The 23,367-nt window shown below is 37.4% G+C and overlaps 1 protein-coding gene and 1 long non-coding RNA gene across 3 annotated transcripts in view; one reads left to right on the top strand and one right to left on the bottom strand.

Moving 5' to 3' along the window:
* NALF1 (NALCN channel auxiliary factor 1) overlaps nucleotides 1-23,367 on the top strand; it is a 713,496-nt gene that overhangs the window by 23,415 nt on the left and 666,714 nt on the right. The gene's annotated exons all lie outside the window — the stretch shown is intronic.
* Nucleotides 7,650-10,698, bottom strand: LOC129463500 (uncharacterized). Its single transcript, XR_008651196.2, has 2 exons — nucleotides 9,777-10,698; nucleotides 7,650-8,033 (listed from the first exon to the last, which is right to left on the bottom strand). It is a non-coding gene; the product is annotated as an uncharacterized lncRNA (long non-coding RNA).

Below are 23,367 nucleotides of genomic sequence, written 5' to 3' on the forward strand. Positions count from 1 at the left end.
TGGGCTCAAAGAAGATAGATTTGTACATTTCAAGGCTTTGCTTATGATTTGTACTATTTTTTTTGCTGTATACTCTAATATATATATTCATATGTATTTGAATTTTGTTTATATACATGAATTAGAATTATATTCAACTCTACCATTATCTTCCAGGTTTCAAGCTGCCCTTTTTCAGCAAAGTGTTACAAATAATTCATTAGTAGTGGCATCTTTTTGGGTAGTATTATGGTGCTAAAATTGATAGAGCTGATGGATGAGATTTTGTTCACTTGTAATTTGAAAATGTCAGTAGTTTAAAAGAGAGTGGGGAAGATAGCATGGAGGTATGTGTTTAGCAATACTTTGGAGTCTTCTCCCAAAAAGCATAGGGGTTAAAGGATCCCGAGATCTGAGAGATTATTCTCAATTCCATTATCTCTATATGACTATGGTTTCATGAGTTAAAGTTATCCAAATAAGTGGAGAAAAATAGAATGCTTTGTATTGAAAATGGAAGACACTGTGGGATAATGTTTCAGATTCTGGATTCATGCTCGTTGAGTGACTGGTATGGATTTTGTGGAGAAGGAGTGCATCATGTTAGGGCATTGGGCAGGCTGACTAAGGCTAAGGTTCACCATTACCCTGCCCACCTCAACATCCACCTATTCCTTATCATCAGGCAGCCCCATTCCACAGCACACGCTGGAATTCTGATTGTTTCAGGAAGTGCAAATGGATCACTACAAATACACCATCACCACTTGGAAAAGGATTTCAAGCTTATGCCACCTAATAGCATTACACTGATGTTTGATGGAGACAATGGAATTAGCAATCTTTCATCTGGACTTGGGTCATGCCAAAATGACAAAAGAAATGAGTGCATTCAACCAAAGTTAAGAATTTAAAAAATCTTTCTGGAATTTTCTTTGCCATAAATGAAATCACCATATTCCCAGATATTTTGAACTATTAAGCTATGTGTATAGTGTTCCTGTTTCCTATGCGTAATTGCTGACTTAGAATTAATGTGCTGTTGTAAATTTCCAAAACTCTAAATCTTATTCATTCTTGCATTATATCTGATACCTAAGTATTCATTAAATGTTTTTTAAATTGATATATTTGACTTGGAGAAATTTAATTTTAGTATCATAAATATGAAAAAGGAAAGAACCAACTGTTGGGTATCCAGGCCTGCTTTGAGTGTCAGAAACCCCTATCACTAAGGTCATGCTCTTGAGGAAATTAGACCCAGTTTAGCTATGGTCTTTTTCTATGTGGTTCTTAAAGTCATGCTGGATCACAATGTCAAAATCCTGTTTGAACTAGGGAAAAAATAATTTAAACAAATCCATCTCTTCATCTGAAAATGTATTCATTCCATTGTCAAACTATCAGTTGTTGGATTTCTTCAAATCAAAGGATGATTCATATAATTACTATATTATAATTAGCTTTATTAAGGGACTGAAGTTATTTTAATGGTTTGTGATGAATAAAAAGATTAACTGTGAAGAGCTAGTCTGTAGCAAGAACTACTGAATATTGAATTCAGTTATACTTATTGTGGAATATTCTTTTAATAAAACTGAATCCAAAGGTAAAGCATTTTGTTCCTTAAAACTTCATTGAAGTATATCTTAAGAATGACCTACATAATAGTGAATTTTCAAATTCTTATTAGTATCTTGCAAAAATATAAAAGAACCCTGACATAATGACAGCTTTTCAGTTTAAATTTGTGTTTTTTATTATTAGTTTTCTTCTGGTTGTTTCATAAGATTCTCTTGTATAGTTTCTAATATTTTTAGATTTTCTTAACATCTATATTTTATTTGTGGCTACAAACAACTTACTACTCAACAGACTGTCTTTATTTCTAGTAATAAACATTAGGAAAGGGAATGTTAAGTTATTCTAATTACCCTAATCAAATATTTTTAGAACCCTTCAAAAAAGAGGTTTCTTTAGAGATTGAGTAAGAGAAGAGTGAGTATTAATGTCCATTATTAACTAACTCATAACAGATTTAATTATGCAGAAAGTAAAGACTAAGCATTTTTTGACGCTTCAGTAGTGAGTGGGAATAACTCAATGAAACCTTTTGCAACACTGTATCTTTTTAGAAGCAATAGCATTTGCTATTGGGGCAACATCTATTTTACAAAATATTATTTTTTATCATTAGTTAACATTTAGTTTCTCTCCCAACATCTTTAAAATGCTGTTAAGTTCATTCTCAATTTATTTTTTGGACTGATTCCATTCGCAGATGGCTTATGTTTCTACTGGCTCTTCTTTCTTTCACTGATTTTTGGTCACTTTGGCCTCCATCCCAGAGAAGGCAGTAAAGAGGTCATCCATGTGCACATCAGAAGTTTTAGGATGTATCTGCTGGAAAACAAAGCTGAAATAAGAAATTGGAGTGATTAGGTTCATCTCCCAGTAAATTTCATTTACTTTTACCAGGGGAACCACTTGGGGATCTTGCGAAAATGCTAAACCTGATTCTTCAGGTCTGGGGTGGGGCTGAGCATCTGCATTTCAGATGAGTTTCCAGGTCATGATGTGTTACAGGTGATTACAGGAAGACTTGACCATTGACAAAGGGAGATTCGAGGAGGTCCTTTTAGCATTTCTAGAGCAGCAGAGAATGTGGATGATTCTCTAAGTGGAGCATGAACTATATGTAGTCAGATTGTCTAGCCTCAAACTTCATCCCTGCAATTTAAAAGCTGTGTGACTTCAAGCTATTTCCTTAACTTTTCTGATACTCAGTTGCTTCATTCTGTTATGAGAATAATAGGATCTACCTCTTGGCATTGTTGTATAGATTAAATAAATTCAGATAAATAAAATACTTAGAATACTATCTGGAGCATTTTAAGTATCATAGAAGTATTTGTTAGATAAATAAAATATGCTTTGCATGTAAAACACAGCAGCCCACCATGAGTCTTCATTAATGGTCTGCTGGCCATTGTTATCTAAATGTTAAATGTATTTCTACTACCCAGGCAGGTATCAGTGGCCTGGATAATATGCACGTGACCCATGGAGCCTGAGTGCTTCTATGGCTTGGGGAACATCTGGATGATCCTCTTGTTGAGGAGAACACATCAGTTTCTTGGGGAAGGGGGCCGTATCCTAGTGTTACCTAAATAAGAAGCCAGACAGAAATATCACACCGGCAGATGTCTTCTTCCCAGAGATTTGCCAAGATGGATTAAATCACTCTCAAGTTTTTCCAAGGAGTGTGCTGAGGAATGACTAACAACCTAGGAAGTTGAGAGCTGATGAAAGATAAAGGAATTTTTGCTCGTTTGTCAGAGAATTATTAGCTTTTTAAAAAAGTTAATTACTTTCTTTATGGCAGGTCTACTTTTGTAGACCTGCCATAAAGGCCATTCTTTTGTATATCATGTGCTTTTGAATCTCCAAACTTATTTAAATATGAAACTCTTTTATAAGGCATTGTGAGGGACTTATGTCCACTACAATTTGAGACACTAAAATAAAAAAAACTCTAAAGATACTTTACCACAAAAACTGTTACTTGTTGGTTAATGTACAAATTTATACCCTTAAACTTTTTAGGTAATTTTCTTTTAATCTTTATATTTGATTTTGAAAGCAATTGTAGTTTTGTATTATAATCATAGCCATTACTGAAGGAGTTCTTAAAGGCAATATACTAAATTTCTGTAATAAACACACCATTTCTTTGTTATCTTGTTCAAATAATTTGATTTCTCTCAGTTTTGATTGTTTCATCTATAAAATAGGCATACTTCATTTTCATACAAATAAATGATGAAACATTAAAAAAATTTTTTTTCAACTCTGATATCTATGAGTATATGGATTTTGGGCCATGTTTATATCAATGACATATTAGGTATTTTAAAGAAATAAAATAATCAATTGCTTGTTTTGCCTTATTATACACATCGAGGTTAAATTGGCTAAAATATTCTAAATGGAATCAAATTTTAAAAATTTATTATGTATAAATGAATATGATATTTCAAGTAATAAATTTAAAAGAGTTCATAAATATAAGCAGATATGAGCATATTTTTATTTTTAATATGTGGCTACTCATTAATATGTTATCTACATATCGTCTATTTCTAAAATAATAGTAATTATATATAGATGCATATTTCTCCATATGATTTTTAGAAAGCATTCTTTTGCAAGAATATTTGGGATTTCAGTGATACTTCAGGTATGCAGGAATATTATTTAAGAAGGCATACATTTTGACTTCTTTTTCGTAACTTATTTAAACAATATGCTTTCCCCACGGCAGTGTAAGAACAGTCTTTGTGAAATGTGATGTGTTAAAACAAAATAAAACAAAACAAAGTCAAACAAACAATTGAAAACTTTTTATTTATTTATTTATTTATTTTTTAAGGAGATTCCAGCATTTCTTTTGCATTTATCTTGTATGGACAATAAAAGCCCAGAGTAACTATCATGGGAAGAACCAAGACCTACTAAACAGGAGTAAACATCCATGACTTATAATATTTATCTACATTATTCCAGTGGTAGGGATTTCCCCTTTTTTTCCCCTCAAACGTTTTAATATAAATTTTTTCTACTTAAAGGAAAATACCCTTGAAGAGCACTTCTTCATGTCATCAAATGTGCCAAATAATCATCTTTGTCTTTGACCAGCTCTGTCCCTTTTAGGATGGCACCTTGAAGGCACACATAGCGAGGGCTGTCTCTTCATGCAAGCTCTTTAGCCAGTAGTTTGGGCAGTGACAGATGGAAGCCCAGATGATCCCTGATTGTCTTGACTCCTCACCGGACTGTAAAACCTAGAATGCTGTTAAAATTTTATTTCAAATCTGCATAAGTGTAACTGCATGATTTAACACATTTTAAAAAATATCTTGTATATACAAAACATGAGATGGAGGTGGCCATAATAGTTGCTCAATTCATGTTTGTTGAGTAAATGAGTGAATACATGGATGATGACCCCTGCCCCTCAAGAGCATGTAATATAATTAGAGAAATAGAGTTGTTTAAAATGATTTATTTTCCAAGCCAGGATGCTAGGGATCACTAGGAAAGGTCAAGTTCAGCAAGGAAGGATTAGGAAAGATTTCAGTTAGGAAGTAGCTTTTAAATCAAATAATAAAGATGAGTAGGATCTTAACATATGAAGGAAAAAAGGGCAGTCTGGGTAGACAGAATACCGAGAACAAAAACCCAGAGACTAGGAAGACCAGGGTGTGTTGTGGAAGGAGCTTACTGTGTCTGATGGGTTTGATGTACTGAAAACCTTTTCAAGTTGGTTTTGGTCCAGTTCTTTTGTCTCCATGTATGAGAGACTGACAATTGCTTCCCAGTAGACGTTCTCTCTTCGCTGTCAAGGAATAGAACCCAAGTATCCCAAACTAATTTGCAGCTGCATGTGTCAGTGAGACCAAGTACACTGAATGTCTGTGTGCATTTGGTGTAATCCTTTAGGGGGATCATCTTAAATGGAAGGCACATTCCTTTTCCTTTTATCACTCCATTTTGCCACCTGAAATGCAAGTGTAACGTTCAGGAGCTCCAGCAGACACCTTGAACCTTGACCAGGAAGGTCATGTTCTAAGATTGGTACAATTTCCAGGGGACCTGATGAATATCTGGGTCTCCTAAACCAGTATGGACCACCTACTGCCACTTTTAAAATGTAAGAAACTATTTGCTTGCAGCCACTATTTTTGGGGATTTTGTTGTTATATGTAGCTAACAATAACCCTGACCTACATACTCTTCAAATAGATCACAATCCTTCTGCAGTTTCCAGTCCCAAAGACTCAATCCTCTGTTTCTTTCCTATTTGTATAGTTCCATGTATAGAGTTAGGTACACAGCCGACTGCATTTAACTGACTAAAGAATGAGTGATTGAATGCATGAAGAAATGACTGGAAATATATATCGCAGTGGCATTGCTAAAGCGTTTTATCAACTGTGTTGACTTCTTTTAGTTTCTTTTATATTTAGATCTTAGGGTATGTATAGGATCAACTTGTAGATCTCCCTTTGTCTACATAAGAGCATTGCAAGTCCATGGTATGTATGCATTTGTAGAATATTTGTGTTTGTGACTTGTTTTTGTATATTAAAGGGAAGGAGATACAAGTTTAAGTGCAAACTGAATATAGTATACTATGCTATTTCACCAGTTTAAATTACTCACAGAGTAGTCTAAGTTCCATACAAGACATAAAAAGTGGTATTTCACATTTTAATTTACTTTTTCCACTTTATTCCTTGTCTCCCAAATGTTTTATGGGTCATAAATATCTCTTTATTTAAAAATTAAACAACACTTAAGAGTTTTTTTTTTCTTATGCAGCACCACATTTTCCCCACTCTAAACCCAGAATTGGGGTCATACTCTGCTGCTTTCTAACTGTGTGTCATTGGGCAAGTTTCTTGAACTTTCTCTCCTTTAATTTCCTCACAGGTGGGGAATAATTGAACTTACATCAGACAGTGGATTGCATTAATATATGGAATGTGCTTGTACAATGCCTGGCAACAGCAAACAATATGAAATAACTAGCATTTCTTATAAAGGAGAGCCTCTCATGATAAGCTATAGAGCTTAGACTTTATCTGTATATTAAAATAATAAGTGATTTAAATTGGAAGCAGAAGCATACTAGATGAGGAAACTGGGATTTTAGGTAGGTGATAAAAGATTGGAGTCTGAAAGATGGATTGTAAGAAAGATAAAGTGAAGATGTTAGGACACTGCTCAAATAACACCTACGATTTTACATGATGTAACCAGAATAAGAGCAGGAAGATGGCTTCATCTGCATGGCATTAATTAGAATTAAACTAAGCACTAAACTCGGTAGGCCAACTAAATATCAGCCTCTTACCCCTAATCTTGTTACATAGCAAGTATATTTTTTTCTAGGAAGATAGAAATTATTAGTTTAATTCAGGGTGGAGGAGATCACCACGTATCCTCACTGTCTGAGAGGGCAAGATGCTGACGCAAACACAGGCAGAATTTTGCAACTAAAGAGAGGCCCCTGCAGGTGAGGGGGAAGCACCTGCTGTGCTCTCTGTTACTGCGAGGAAGAACTGTTAATCCTCCACTTGCTAGAACACAATAATTACTCACAAGTGAAATGTGATAGAAGAGGATTTGTTGTCGTATAATGACTTTCATACTCAAAACATCCCCGAACTCTGCAGATGAGTGATTGAAGAGCTCTGTGCCATCCTCCCACCTGCTCAGGGAGTAACTGGAACCTCTAACAGCATGTATTTTTTTTAAACCAAGTGAGATCACTGGAGGGAAAGACTAGGGTGGAGGTGTGTTTGGCATGAATTTAAATGATAGCTTGAATAAAACAGATCTCTAAAGCACTTGTCAACTGTTGCTATCGCCGTTGTTTCTGCTAAGATCTCTTTAATCTCCGATATAGCCTGGATGCATGTTCATACACGCATGCCTCCTGCCAGTTACCTGTTATGTACAACACATTTGAAATGTCTTAAAATGTGATCTCCAGTCTCCTTTAAGTAGGTAAAGAAAACTGATTTCCAAATGCATGGTGCTTTATATAGTGTAAGCGATTACAGGAAAAATAATACTGCAACTGAAAAGGAAAAATCAAAACATTCAATTTGATTTTAATTTATTGTTAAGGAAAAGGAATGCATAGCGGTGCATCTCAGATGTTGTCGTTTTTGGGCGTCCCCTTGGGAGCCTGCTGAACTGTAGATTCTGATTCGTAGGATGGAGTTGGGTCTGAGAGTGCTTTTCTGACAATCCCCCAGGTGCCGATGATTCTGGCTTTTTGTTTGTTTGTTTCTGGCTACACTCAGAGGGCCTATGGCATATAATGCCAAAACTTCTTAGTAGATGTGGAAAGGGTCCATGGCAGGCTCTTTAGAAGCCCATTCCTTCACAAGTACTTCTTGTGCCGAGTTTACCGTGCTTCCAGCATTTGGAAGTCCAGTCTGAACAGAAGTTGTAGTCGCTTTTACTCACATTTCGAGCACCTAATTAAGAAAAATATGAAACCATAGCACATTTCTGAAGCCTTATGGTTCAATGATGAGATTTTTTTACCGTGTTTTTTTTCTTTAATCTATATACTGTATTGATGGAGGCTCCCTTGTAAGTCAGTTATGATTGCTTTCTCACAGGGAAACCTCCATCAAATGATCTTAGAGTATTTCAGGCTTTTTTGCAGAAAGAACTGGTAAAGTATCATTTTCATTCATCATCCTTGTCAAATGTCTTTTCTCACACCCGGGTGGCTCTGTGAAGTGCTGCAGGGGAGGAGAGAAAGCAGATGTCATGCTGACTCTCGGGAGTCTGCGCAGCTGGTGGGGCATCCGGGGTCCCAAAACCCTCCCCAGATGATTTCAGGTTATTTGTGTCACTCAAGCTTTGATATTTTCCTGTGTTCTCAGCATCTCCCCACTCTTTTCAGGACCATTGTGCGTTATGCCCTCTGTACTTGCAGAACTCACCCCGAATCCATCTAACAGGTAGATGCCTAAAGAAAATTCTGGCAGTTCGTCTGATAGTGGGAGGTGGTATGAATGAAGAGGACCACTGATGTCAAGAAATGGAATTGTCTTTTTCACTCTGAGACCCAACGCCATCCCATGAATCAGAATCTACGGTTCAATAGGCTCTGGAGGGGATGCCCAAACATAATAACATCTGAGATGCACTGCTATGCATTCCTTTTCCTTAACAATACATTAAAATGAAATTGAATGTTTTGATTTTTCCTTTTCAACTACAATATTTTCTTTTTCCTGTAATTGGTTACACTGTGTAGAGCATCCGGCATTTGGAAATCAGTTTGCTCTTCCTGTTTAAAGGGGGCTAGGGGACACATTTCTAAGACATTTCAAAATTTGTGGCATGTGACAGGTAGCTGGTGGAAAGCATGCCCGTATGAACATGCATCCAAGCTCTATCATGGATTAAAGAGATCGTAGCAGAAAAGGACTAGATTCTTTTCATTCTAAAGCAAGAAAAGGCCCTTTTCTGTGATTAAGAGTTGTTCTTGCCCGGATATATTTTTCATTCAGTAAATCAGAACTTGAACTGGGGAGAGTTCTTCCCTTTAGTGTCATCCTCTCTGCCTCCCATTGTTCGTCACGTTACATGCTAAGTTGAGATTGATGGGCTTATAAGGGCTGTGAATAACATCACCTAATGTTAGTAACATTCATAAAGAGCTTTGCCATTTCCAAAGATTTTCACATAAGTTATCTCAGCAACAAATTAGAGAGACTCACCTGAGGTCACTTGGCTGGTGAATATTTTAAAGGATATTTTGAAATCAGGCGAGGACTTTCATTGCTAGAAAAATACTGTTAAGTACCCTTCACATACAGAGTAATACTTAACTCAGAATATTATTGGATTCTGCTTTTCTTCCTTGTGTTACAAAATATTTCTACTATTTTCCTAATTAAATTTTATTTTTTTAGAAAATTAAAAAAATCCCATCTCGTGAGCAGATGGGCTAATCCATTTTTTATTCAGTGAGAAATTCCTCATTTTTAATGATACTGAAATATTTAGCAAAATAATACTACAAAATGTTAATGTTTAATGATCTTAATTTCAAGGCTTACTATTCTCTTCTAAGCCCCTTTTGTATCAAACACAAAAATTATTTAAGACAGCTTTGAAAGCAAAGTGCTTCCTAAAACTTATATAAAATCACCTATGTATTATGTTTAAAGTCAGACTAGGCCAGCCATGGTGGCTCATACCTGTAATCCCAGAACTTTAGGATGCCAAGGGGGGTAGATTGCTTGAGTCCAGGAGTTTGAGATCAGCCTGGGAAACATGATGAAACCCCGTCTCTACAAAAGTTACACAAATTAGTCAAGCATGGTGATGTGCACCTGTAGTCTCCGCTACTCAGGAGGCTGAGGTGGGAGGATCCCTTGAGTCAGGAGGCAGAGGTTACATTGAGGTATGATCGCATCATTGCACTCCAATGTGGGCAACAGAGCAAGACCCCGTCTCAAAAACAAACAAACAAACAAACAAAAAAAAAAGCAAAAAAACAAAAAGGCAGACCGGCTCTGTGTTGCTTCTGCTTCTGCTTCCTGGGTCCTTGCCCAAGATTTGTTAGTTCTGCTGATGATCTAGACTGTGGGGAATGTATTAATCTTCTCTCACCCCGATCCTCATCTATAAGATGGTAACCACGGAGTGCATGTTCTCAGAGGGTTTCTGTGATGAGTAAAATAAGAATGTGAAACCCCCAGCCTGGTACAGAGTAAGCCTCAGGGATGCTAGCTCTTTGAGTTAATATTGTCACTTCACACATTTCCACTATTGCTTGAGTATTATTATTAATATACTTCAGAAATGTTGTTATTAACTAGCTAAGCCCTGAGTCACCGGTGTGTGTGGCTCTTGTGCCTGCCCCTAAGCTCACTTGAATACCTAAGTGTGTAGTTTGGTATTTTCTATTGCCTCATAATAGGTGACAAAAAAAGCCTCAAGTGACAAAAGCCCTGACTTCCTCATTCTCAGGACAGGACCAGCTGAGGAAAGGGGCAGTCCCTAAAAGCAGGTTTATTCCTCCTGCTTTCAGAGAAGTGGCTGGTAGACTGATGGCTCTTTTATTAGTGAAGGTAAGTCATGCTCTCTCTTTTTTTTTTTTTTTTTTTTTTTTTTTTTTTTATTATACTTTAGGGTTTTAGGGTACATGTGCACAATGTGCAGGTTTGTTACATATGTATCCATGTGCCATGTTGATTTCCTGCACCCATTAACTCGTCATTTAGCATTAGGTGTATCTCCTAATGCTGTCCCTCCCCCCTCCCCCCACCCCACAACAGTCCCCGGAGCGTGATGTTCCCCTTCCTGTGTCCATGAGTTCTCATTGCTCAATTCCCACCTATGAGTGAGAACATGCGGTGTTTGGTTTTTTGTCCCTACGATAGTTTACTGAGAATGATGTTTTCCAGTTTCATCCATGTCTCTACAAAGGACACGAACTCATCATTTCTTATGACTGCATAGTATTCCATGGTGTATATGTGCCACATTTTCTTAATCCAGTCTATCGTTGTTGGACATTTGGCTTGGTTCCAACTCTTTGCTATTGTGAATAGTGCCGCAATAAACATACGTGTGCATGTGTCTTTATAGCAGCATGATTTATAGTCCTTTGGGTATATACCCAGTAATGGGATGGCTGGGTCAAATGGTATTTCTAGTTCGAGATCCCTGAGGAATCGCCACACTGACTTCCACAATGGTTGAACTAGTTTACAGTCCCACCAACAGTGTAAAAGTGTTCCTATTTCTCCACATCCTCTCCAGCACCTGTTGTTTCCTGATTTTTTAATGATGGCCATTCTAACTGGTGTGAGATGGTATCTCACTGTGGTTTTGATTTGCATTTCTCTGATGGCCAGTGATGAGGAGCATTTCTTCATGTGTTTTTTGGCTGCATAAATGTCTTCTTTTGAGAAGTGTCTGTTCATGTCCTCTGCCCACTTTTTGATGGGGTTGTTTGTTTTTTTCTTGTAAATTTGTTTGAGTTCATTGTAGATTCTGGATATTAGCCCTTTGTCAGATGAGTAGGTTGCAAAAATTTTCTCCCATTGTGTAGGTTGCCTGTTCACTCTGATGATAGTTTCTTTTGCTGTGCAGAAGCTCTTTAGTTTAATGAGATCCCATTTGTCGATTTTGGCTTTTGTTGCCATTGCTTTTGGTGTTTTAGACATGCATGGTACTGGTACCACAACAGAGACATAGATCAATGGAACAGAACAGAGCCCTCAGAAATGATGCCGCATAGCTACAACTATCTGATCTTTGACAAACCTGACAAAAACAAGAAATGGGGAAAGGATTCCCTATTTAATAAATGGTGCTGGGAAAACTGGCTAGCCATATGTAGAAAGCTGCAACTGGATCCCTTCCTTACACCTTATACAAAAATTAATTCAAGATGGATTAAAGACTTATATGTTAGACCTAAAACCATTAAAATCCTACAAGAAAACCTAGGCAATACCATTCAGGACATAGGCGTGGGCAAGGTAAGTCATGCTCTCTTGTAAGAGCCTTGTCTGTGAGAGTTAGGAGCCAAGAGAGGGGCAAATCGATCCTTCCACCATTTGGGGAAGGGGAGATACGGAGGACAGTACATACATTATAAGGCTTTTTAATCTTCTGGTATCTAAGAAAAGAAAGGAAAAATCTGTTGTTTCATTTTATGTGTGAATCCATGCTCTTCTAGGCTTCTGGTACCTCTGTTTTTAACCCTTAAGACACTATATCCTTACAACCATCTTGTAAATAAATATCTTGCTACATCAAAAGAAAAATATAACTAACCCTATATTAGAGCATCATGGACGATACGTGATCACATATTTTCTCGAAAGGATGAAACAGAAGAGAAAGGCAAGTATTAATCCTAGTGTGTATGTGACAGCTGCCTTATTCCACAGTCAGTCTTTAGAGGCTATCATTTATGACATGTCTCCCATGAGTGAGCTTTCCCTTCCCTCCTCTGTGCCGTTTGCTGTCATGTTAAACCTGGAATTAGTTTGGTGTTCTTGCCTCGTTTCCTTAGGAACCTTTCTGAGGAATTTGTTACACAGGAAATTATCGTCCCACAGTTAGGAAAGCAATGCTACAGATGAACAATGTTTTGACAGAATATTCAAAATTAAATTGCATACCATACCTTAACAGAGTTGAAATAGCTTAATGTATTTTTCCGGAGAACGTTCTTTATCATCTAAACAGGGAATATGAAAATGAAAATTGAGTCTATTTTTTCTTATAAAAAAATCAGAGTGTAAACTTTTCTCCAGGCAAATGATCCAGCTGTCTGGGGTAACATTTAGACATGAGATTCAGAATCTTTTTAATTACGCTAGTTAATTGTTTACCCTTTATTGCATCATTAATTGCCAACCTTGTTGGACCAGTACTCTGATGACTACACTGTCACAGCTTGGCTGATAAATAAAGGCATGATTCATTCATTTTTCCCCCATACTCTTGACATTGATGGTAAGAGCTGTGCAGTTATTAAAAATGTAAAAATTCAGTCTCTTGCTCTCTGGCTCAAATGTAATGCAGAAGTGGTCTAATTGACCACAGTTGTCCCTTGGTATTTGAGAGGGATTGGGTTCCAGGATCCCCATGGACACCAAAATCTGTAGATGCTCACATCCCATATTTAACATGGCATAGTATTTGCATCTAACCTATGCATATTCTCCCATGTACATTAAATCATCTCTAGATTACTCATAATGCCGAATACAAAGCAAATGCTATATAACTAGTAATTAGGCTGTATTTTTAAAATTTGTGTTTAATTTTTATTGTCATGTTGTTATTTATTATTATGATTACTATCATTATTATTTTTATATTTTCGATCCTCAATTGAATCCATGGGCACAGAACCTGTAGATATGGAGGGCCAACCATATTAAGTTTGAAATTCCTTCCTCAAAGTTTCCATAGTTTTACAAATTTATATATTAGTGAATGGCATTATTAAAAATTAAAAAAACAGCTTTAAGATACTTTAATGTAATTATGATAGTATGCAAAATACTGGACATTTAAATACTATTATTAGAAAAAAAGTAAAAGGATGTTATGGAATACCTTTACATGAGAAGCATCATCATGGCCTTGGGTAACGTGGTCAGAAAGCTTGTCCTTTCTTTCAACATTTTAACTAATTGGTTGAGAAGTTTTTGACTCATGACTTAATCTGTTTCCCCATTGCTTTCGTACATCAATTATCTTGTTTTTAACACCTTTCTAATGGAAAGGATTGAGAAGGGGGATGATGATCATTGAACATGAGTAAAAAATACATTTAAACATGGCACCCAAGAAAGTAAATATATTTGGTACTTCATGATAGGGAGATTCGAATGCAGAAGATCTGTTTTAAGAGATAGAAGTAACAGTGTAAGACAGCTAGCAGAAATAGTTTCCGAAAAATAATCCTATAGTTGGAAAAAGAAAAGAGGAGGTGACTTTCATCCCATGAATGCACATTGGACAACAGAGAGCTTATTTTGAACCGAGTGTAAAATTATACCAGTAGTATTCATATGTGTATTCAATACATATCAATTAAAGAAAGGTGTGGTATGGGTAAGACACTGTGCAAGTCACCAAGTCTACCCTGGTGAGCAACGTAGACCTTGTTCTTGTTCTGGAAGCAGTTCAAATTATTCATCAGACGTGTCTTCGTATGTTCAAAGTGGTATGTTAAAGGAGGCGCAGGGACCATCTGAGAGGGCTTCACCTAGTAGGGGCCCTCTGCACAGAAAACTGCAGGGCGGGTACCATTAGCTAGGAGGTGGGGCATGTGTGCGAGCACCAGAGAGGCCAGGGGCCACATGAAGAATGGAAAAAGTGCTGACTAGCTCCATGGTAGAGTGTGAGGGAGGGGAGGCTACAGATGCCAGCAGGCGCTGTGTGCTGAAGAAGAAGAGATTGGAGTGTATCCAAGGGCAATGGGAAACTACTGAATGTTCTTAAGAAGATGCAGCCTATGATTTGTTGTTTTTGAAAGATCACTCTTCTGCGGCTTGAACTGGGGATCGGGAGACAGCAGCACTGTAGGAAGGAAGGTCACTTAGGAGATTCTTGTAATTAGCGAGACAGAGGAGAGCAGAAGCCAGACCAGATGGGGCCTGTAAGGGTTGAAGGAAGAGGACAAAGGCCTCTGGCTGCCACAATGGACAGGACTCTATGGATGTTAATGAAAGGAAGAACGAGGAGCTGCGAAGGACCCTGACCCTTCCAATGTAGGCAAGTGAGCAGCAGGTGGTATCATTCCATAAGACCGGAGAAGCAGACAGACAGGTTTTTGAAGGGCAATGGTGTGGAGTTCAGTTTTGTACATATTAGATTTGAGGTGCTTGTGGGATCCAAGTGGGGTTAGCAAATCTTCATTTTATACCCCAAATATGAATATTTTATTTTTGTATTATCTATATATAAATACATTAGCACTAATGTGCGTGTATATATATTTATGCACATTCAGTATATGTACAAAATATTTACATAAGATGAGATAAAGCTGAAGTAAGCAATATTTTAAAATCATCATTCTCAGCAAACTATCGCAAGGACAAAAAACCAAACACCGCACGTTCTCACTCATAGGTGGGAATTGAACAATGAGAACACGTGGACACAGGAAGGGGAACATCACACTCTGGGGACTGTTGTGGGGTGGGGTGGGGGGGAGGGATAGCATTAGGAGATAGACCTAATGCTAAATGACGAGTTAATGGGTGCAGTACACCAACATGGCACATGTATACATATGTAACAAACCTGCATGTTGTGCACATGTACCCTAAAACTTAAAATATAATAATAATAAAAAAACATGGCCGGGCGCAGTGGCTCACGCTTGTAATCCCAGCACTTTGGGAGGCCGAGGTGGGCGGATCACGAGGTCAGGAGATCGAGACCACGGTGAAACCCCATCTTTACTAAAAATACAAAAAATTAGCCGGGCGTGGTGGCGGGCGCCTGTAGTCCCAGCTACTCGGAGAGGCTGAGGCAGGAGAATGGCGTGAACCCGGGAGGCGGAGCTTGCAGTGAGCCGAGATTGCGCCACTGCACTCCAGCCTGGGCGACAGAGCGAGACTCCGTCTCAAAAAAAAAAAAAAAAAACATTTTTGCCTATGAATGATATATCTTTGTTTTTACTTAAATAGAATGGATTAAATATAATAAATATTGTATTAATGATAACATGTTAATTATCAGCTTAAAGTTAGAATAATAGGATTGAATATCCATCATCATTTCTAAAATCTTAGTTTAATATTTAGGATAAAGTGCTTGGAAAATTTACTTCTAGGTTCAGTTCATGTCACAGTTTTGGTTTCAGTACCAGATATAATAGTTTAAAAGATAATCACAAAATGTGTAGTTCTAAATAGAAGGACAATATGGACTTTATGAAATCATTAGACTTTATTTTAATGATGTCCACAAATTATGAAAAACTTTTTTCCTCAAACAATTGAAATGCGATTTTTGAATTTCCATCTTCCTTAAAATTAACTGTCTTTACAAACTAGAAGAAAGTTGAATTTTTGCATTATTATCAAATGAATTTAAACCGAAGCTAAACTCCGGAATATTTTGAAATGTGTTAGAAAGTTCTCTGTCTGGGCAGAGATGAGAGGTGGCATACATTGTTTTCAACAACAAAAACCCAGGGGCTGCAAATATGCACAAACATCTTGTTACAAAATGCTCTTTCCAAAGCTTAAATGTCTTCCCTGAAATCAGTTACTGTCATTTCTACCTCATCATTATAGAATCACCTTTCTCAGAAGTGCCGTTGAGTATGTTTACATTTCAAGCTTGGTCCAGATTTTCTACTCTTTTTTCTATTGAATCACAGCACTACTTAGTAATTTTAGAACATGTCTTTTTTTTTTTTTTTTAAGAAAAATAATTTATTTGTACTTTGACCTAAACCAAACCAGCGAAACTGCAGGGCCCAAGATGTTGCCATGACTACATTCCATCTCTGCAAATTATTATACAATGCTGCTATATTTTAACATATTACTTCTTTAAGTTATGAATAATTGCCAATCTTATTAAGTGCGGAGGCTTACTTTTTAAGTGTTTTAATCTTATTGGTTTCTTTAGTTTCTCAAGGCGCAGTATACACGTACAGTAAAGTTTATTGTTAGCAATAGTCAATGTAATCCAGAGGTCAAATCGTCTTCTTGATCATTTGAATTTTTAAACTGTCTGTTGTTCAGGTCTGGATGAACTACTTAGTTTTTACCTTGAAATGTGGATAACGAAAATTTCTTATTCAGAGTAGGAAAAGTGTCAGCATTGCGATTTCTTCTTGATTTATGTGTTTCTATTTTGAGGACACTCTTCAGTCCCAGTTTCTGTGCAGGAATCTTTTACAACTCTGGTTATAAGGAGCTCCTTTAATCCACACAGCCAGAGTGAGGTCAGCACTGTCAGCCCATGCTCTTTGTGGAACATCCTATTTCCCCCAGGACTCTCATTTTTCATGTAGGACATGGGATTATCTGAGATAAGGATGGGGTGAAGGTACCATTTTAATCCACATATTAAATATGAATAAGTCTTAATTCCATTCATAGTTTAATACAAAAGGCAAAGGAAAACATCTCTGCACACACACATGCGTCAGTGGCACATCGCATTCTTTGACCTCCCTTTGGAGGCCTGTGGTGCAGAAGGAGCTTAAATAGATGGGAAGGGGTGAGATCACAGGGAGAGAGTGTTTGGAGGGAAAAAGAGGAGGGATGGAAACACTCAACAACAAGAATCCTCCACCTCCCCCCCGAAATTGATTAAAACATGGCCAAAGGGCTTGAATAGATATTTCTCCAGTGAAGATGCACAAATGGCCAAAAGACATGAAAAGATGTGAAGCATTTCTAATCATCAGGGAAACCCAAATCCAAACCACAGTGAGATACCATTTCCCAGCCATTAGGTTTGCTGTCCCAGAATCAAAAAATAGCAAGTGTTGGCAGGGATATGGAGCGATTGGAACCCTTGTGCATTGTTGGTGGGAATGTAAAAAGTACAGCCACTGTGGAAAACAGTATGATGGTTCCTAAAAAATTAAACATAAATTTTATATGACAGTATGATGGTTCCTAAAAAATTAAACATAAATTTTATATGTAGATAATTACCTTGATATTATTCTTAATATATTCAAATAAACACGACATTTAAAGGAACGAAGGATACAATGGTGATTGGCCTTTGGAAGACAGATCTTTGGGTCTGCACAGTGTGAAGTCCCCATCTTTCCAACTGGAAGATTGTTCATCAAATTAGATTGCTTGGATGCACAAGAGGCGGTAGAAAGGGAAATGGGCCAGAGACAGCTGGGCCGAGTTGTTCTCAGTGTAGTTTTCCTACTTATTTGGTGAGGGTTCCGCGGGTAATAATGGCACTCTTGGGTTATAAAAAGGTAATCTTCTGTGAGTTAGGGTTGTGAGTTAGGGTTGGCATCTGTTGCCAGACTTTCTTGTTGTTACTTCCTGCTAAGCCCGAATGTGACATCAATATCCTTTCAACATAGTGATACTACGAATGAATTGGAAGTGGTATACATCTTTGGTACAGATGATAGTACATAAAGAGAAATTTAAAAAATCGTATGTACCCTCCTATTACAATACAAAACTTATAGACTGCTGTGAATAAGTAATTGTAAAAAGTATAGAAATGCCAACTTCACTGATGAGGAAAACCATGTAAACCTGTCATCCGTGTTTATGGAGCCGCAGAATTTTCAGACACAAGTAAACTCATGATCTTTTTTTCATAAATTGTTCTGAAGCAACAATAATACTTAGATTTGCAGTTAATACAGTTGTCTTAAATTTAATTCTTACTAATTATAATAATATTAAAATGCAAAAAGGAGGTTCTCTTCATAACATGGCCCTTAAATATCAGTGCTTTTGTCTGAAAGAATTGGAAGATCTGATTTTATTTCACCACTGGAAAAAAAATCATGAGATCCCAAAGTTATTTGATTTCTATTGTGGGAATATATTATGTCAACATTTAAATGTCAGGTTCTCCACAGTATTTTCAGTCTAGAAAATTTCTGAAGCATGCACATAGTTATTATGGTGTCTGTGGTATATGTGATCAGAGTTACAGGCTTTGACGGACCAATGCAATTAGAAACTTTGTTGGTTACTTCTCACTATTGGTGTTTCCTAGGTATAGTGTAGAACAAATATGGAAGCTGGATGTAGGGGTATACTTATTTCACATCCATGTCATTCTCACATCCTCCAAAGTGCTTTCTTCACAGTGCTTTGTAAAAATAATGGGTGATCTCTCTTGTATTTCATATGCCTTTCTTGCTGACCTTTGCTTGTCTACTTTTGCTCATTTGGCTGGCTATAATATGAAGTGCAGAGAAGAGGGGGCATTTTCGTGATCAGGCTATTTTTGGAACTCTTCTAAGATAGACAGTGGATACAGGTTTTACTGAACTTTGGGTCAGAAAAAAAAAACAGCGCACATAATCTAATAGCGTAAAGAAATGTCCTTGTCCAGGTAATGATTCATGTATAACCAAAATGGTGAAATTGGTACTGTTCCCCCAAGCTGATCTGAAACCATGTTTTTATTTGTATAGATTGAGGTATTAGTTATCAAGTGAAAATACAAATCCACATCTGTTTTTTATAGGTTTTGAGAAAGTGAACAAATTGTTAAGCCATTATTGTTTTATTTGCTTCTCCAAGCAGAAATATATCTTCTCTGAAAAGAGATATTGGATTGGAATATAGTTAAAATAAAAATCATGTTTGTTGCTGTGGGAGATTTGTGTGCGTGCGTGTGTGTGTGTGTGTGTGTGTGTGTATACATAGATAGATAGATAGATAGATGATAGAATTTAATATGACTCTCTACCTATTCTGAATTTCCTCACAGTGTTCTCCTCTTTGAAAGAAAAAAAAAAAAGTGGCTCAACTACACAAAGCACTCTATTTTCTGAGTGATTTGATTTAATCAAATTAAATGAGATAAGTTATAGAAGCACACACTGATGTATGAATGCAGTTGCAGCTGTTGTGCAGGGCCTGACCTGAAGCCTTTTCTGTGCTTCTGTGACGTGGTTTATGCACTTTACCGTAGTCACTGCAGATTAGAACTGCATGCAGTGACGTGGATATGGGCCAGATAATAACAAAAATTTGGGCCGGGCGCAGTGGCTCACGCTTGTAATCCCAGCACTTTGGGAGGCCGAGGCGGGCGGATCACGAGGTCAGGAGATCGAGACCATGGTGAAACCCCGTCTCTACCAAAAATACAAAAAATTAGCCGGGCGTGGTGGCGGGCGCCTGTAGTCCCAGCTACTCGGAGAGGCTGAGGCGGGAGAATGGCGTGAACCCGGGAGGCGGAGCCTGCAGTGAGCCGAGATCGCGCCACTGCACTCCAGCCTGGGCGACAGAGCAAGACTCCGTCTCAAAAAAAAAAAAAAAAAAAAAAAACAACAAAAATTTGGAATGTCAGTGCTACTAAAAGGGGCCTTCACTCAAATTACTCATAAATTTTTTTTTCAAAAAGAAAGATAAGATTGTGTGGCTTAATAAAAATGTTACCAGCACTTTAAGCTGAAAACTGCCCAAATGAGAAATAATGTGAAATCGAACTTACAAGACTCTTTGGTTTACTCTGACTGTGAGATCCCTGTCACTTGTGAGTATACATTGGCACAGCCAGCTTCAGGGTAGAAGTAGGTTCTGACTGAGGGACAAAACGCTTCCTACTGCTGATGGCTGCAGTTTTGTACAAATAAAAATATAAGAGTATGATATTCCCAGAAGAGTTTTTCTTCTCATTTTTGTGCTAGAAGACATGTTTTTAATTGCCCTTTCCAAAATTTACCCAACTTAAATTTTCTTAAAATTGTAACCAGTAATTATAATATTGCTGTTTTTCAATACAGTACTACTTTGACAAAGAAACATTTGATGTATTTCATTTGTAGGTGTTTGTGGAAAATAAAGCAGAGTGTTTTTAATAAAATGTTCGTGGAATAAAACTAGATTATTGATTTGTGGGGCAAAGATTATATCTATATTAACAAACAAATATAAAAACAAACAAAAATGAACATTGATTATTTAAAAGCAGACAGAATGAATTGATCTAGAGGTGGCTGGTGCCTGCTGACCCGGGAAGGTGGATTTGGTTGGCTGGATTCTAATGCTGCCCAGTGGCCAGACCCATGTTGGGATGTTTGTGGGAAGCACTGGATTTAGCTCCTAGGAGAGGGTCTGTTTGTAGCAATCCTGCAACAAGCCCTCTGACTCTGACAGATGCTTTTCCTGCGTACCTGGGTGGAATGACCTGAAGGAAAGAAATAATGAATTAACAAGGAATCCTTCCGATCTTTCAGGTCAGATGAACCATAATCTAGTTGAAAAGAAAAAGAGAAAAGAAACACCCTAAGTAAATCTGCAAGTTTAGTTGAGAAGACTACAAGGAGTATCAGCTTAAGAAAATGCCTTAGTGTTTAACAGACACTCCACAAATGTTTATTTTTGCGTTTCTAAGGTGACTCAAATAATATTGATTTGATTGGTTAAAACAAGTATATTACAATATTTGTAGTTTTAGGAGCCTGTAGTCATAAATCCTAATGCAAGAGATTGTGTTCGGCATACAGCTTGGAAACCTAAACACAATAGGTGCTAAATCTTATAAATAAATGAATGTACATGGATCAGTAGTCGAAGGCATGCTGATTTCACTCAACATGCTAACTTGCTTTCTCTCCTCTCATAATTTTCTACCACTAGTATAAGGACTTGCTTTTCTCATAAACTAAGAGGATGAAGCACCTACCCTGTGTCAGGCAGGGTGCATAATTCACTCCATATCTTTTCCCAGCAGTCCTTTGAGGCCAATGATGCCTCTCATTCCAATGAGAAAACTGAGGCTAAGAGAGTTCGATGTGTTTCCCCAAGGTCATGTGAACAAGGAAGTGAAGCGGAATATTTAATTGAAATGTTTCTGAATCCAAATCCTGCCTCCTCTTCAGAAGGAAAAGTTCTCTTTGTGAGTTGACTGTGGTCTTCTTCACTGGTCTTGTATATGTTTTATGCAGACACATTTCACTCTGACATCACCCATTGTAATGCTAAAAGGAGTCTGCTAAACTTACTGAAAAGTGTTTATAAGCTGCATCCTCTTTTTCTAAAAAATAACTTTTTATTCTGCTTCACCATTCAGCCTGGAGCCCCGTTGGCGTCTTCCTCTTCATACTGGACTATTACACATGGTGCCTTTTTCCTGCTCTTTCATGCCCCTCTCTTCTGTTTTAAGCATGCACATGCTATTGGGTGGGCTTGGTAGCTCTTGAACTGCAGACATTCCTGAGGAACACCCTGTCAGCTTGTGTTGTTGGTTGAGTGACTTTGAACTCTGGTAGGAACTATACACACACACACACACACACACACACGTGCACATGCACACACACACATACATGCACCTATGTTCTGGCACCTACACAGAAATGGACTAACTCGGAAAGACCACTTTTCAGGGATCTCAGATGAATGTTCCCTGTCTTTCTCTGCTTTTCCTCAATCTAAGATATTCTTCTCCAGGCTTCAGTAATGTGGCTCCCTTTAAAAGACCATTGGCTGGATAGTTTTACTCTTTAAGAAATAGTACTCGTTATAAGGCTGGGCATGGTGGCTCAAGCCTGTAATCCCAGCACTTTGGGAGGCAGAGGTGGGCAGATCACGAGGTCAAGAGATTGAGGCCAGCCTGACCAACATGGTGAAACCCCATCTCTACTAAAAATACAGAAATTAGCTGGGTGCAGTGGCGGGAGCCTGTAATCCCAGCTACTTGGGAGGCTGAGGCAGGAGAATCACTTGAACCCGGGAGGTGGAGGTTGCAGTGAGCTGAGATGTTGCCATTGCACTCCAGCCTGGGTGACAGAGCGAGACTGCGTCACAAAAACAAACAAACAAGAAATAGTACTAGTTATAGTCACAATATGGATACATTATTGGCCTTTGTGATAACTGCTTATTAAAAGGTTTATGAAGTTTCTCTTCTTTTCACAGATTTTCATGGGTGAAGAACTTTATATTAGTGATATGTGGAGTTGATTATGTTCTGCAAGTACAGGAATTTATTTATTTTCCATATCTTCCCCACTTTTATTATGAAATAATATTTCCAGCAGTTATTGAGCGAATGCTCTGTGTGAAGTGCTTTTTCTATCATGATGCATAAGGATTGAGGCCTAATTATGGATGGAGACAAGAGATCAGATTAAGGACAAAAGATTCTGATGACAGATTATGCATCCATTCTTTAAAAATGAATGAGCATCAACTTTTTTTCTGATGTCATATGACATTTGATATGAAAAATGTCATTTCACCAATCAAATAGCATTATTCATTTAGGTTAGGTTAGAGAAGAAAATTATATAGAGACACAAGATATTTTAGTTAAAATACCCTTTACTCAGACATCCAAAGCAGACCAACATTCTCACTTTACAGCTGAGGGAATTTTGGAAGGTAGATTTTAGATCACCTATCACATAAAAAAAACAAAGCCAAAGCTAGTTAGTAACTATAACCCATTCCAAATTTTGTTTACTTTATATTGTTTTAAGAACTGATAATCGTGTTTTATTTTTATGAAGCTGGTTTATTATTAGTAGAATTGCCTTTCCCTTCTAAATATCCAAAATACTATTGGAATATAAACTAACAAGTAACTGAACAACAACAAAAGCATCGTAGCTAC

Source organism: Symphalangus syndactylus, chromosome 15 (genome assembly GCF_028878055.3).
Source record: "Symphalangus syndactylus isolate Jambi chromosome 15, NHGRI_mSymSyn1-v2.1_pri, whole genome shotgun sequence".
Lineage (NCBI taxonomy): Eukaryota > Metazoa > Chordata > Mammalia > Primates > Hylobatidae > Symphalangus > Symphalangus syndactylus.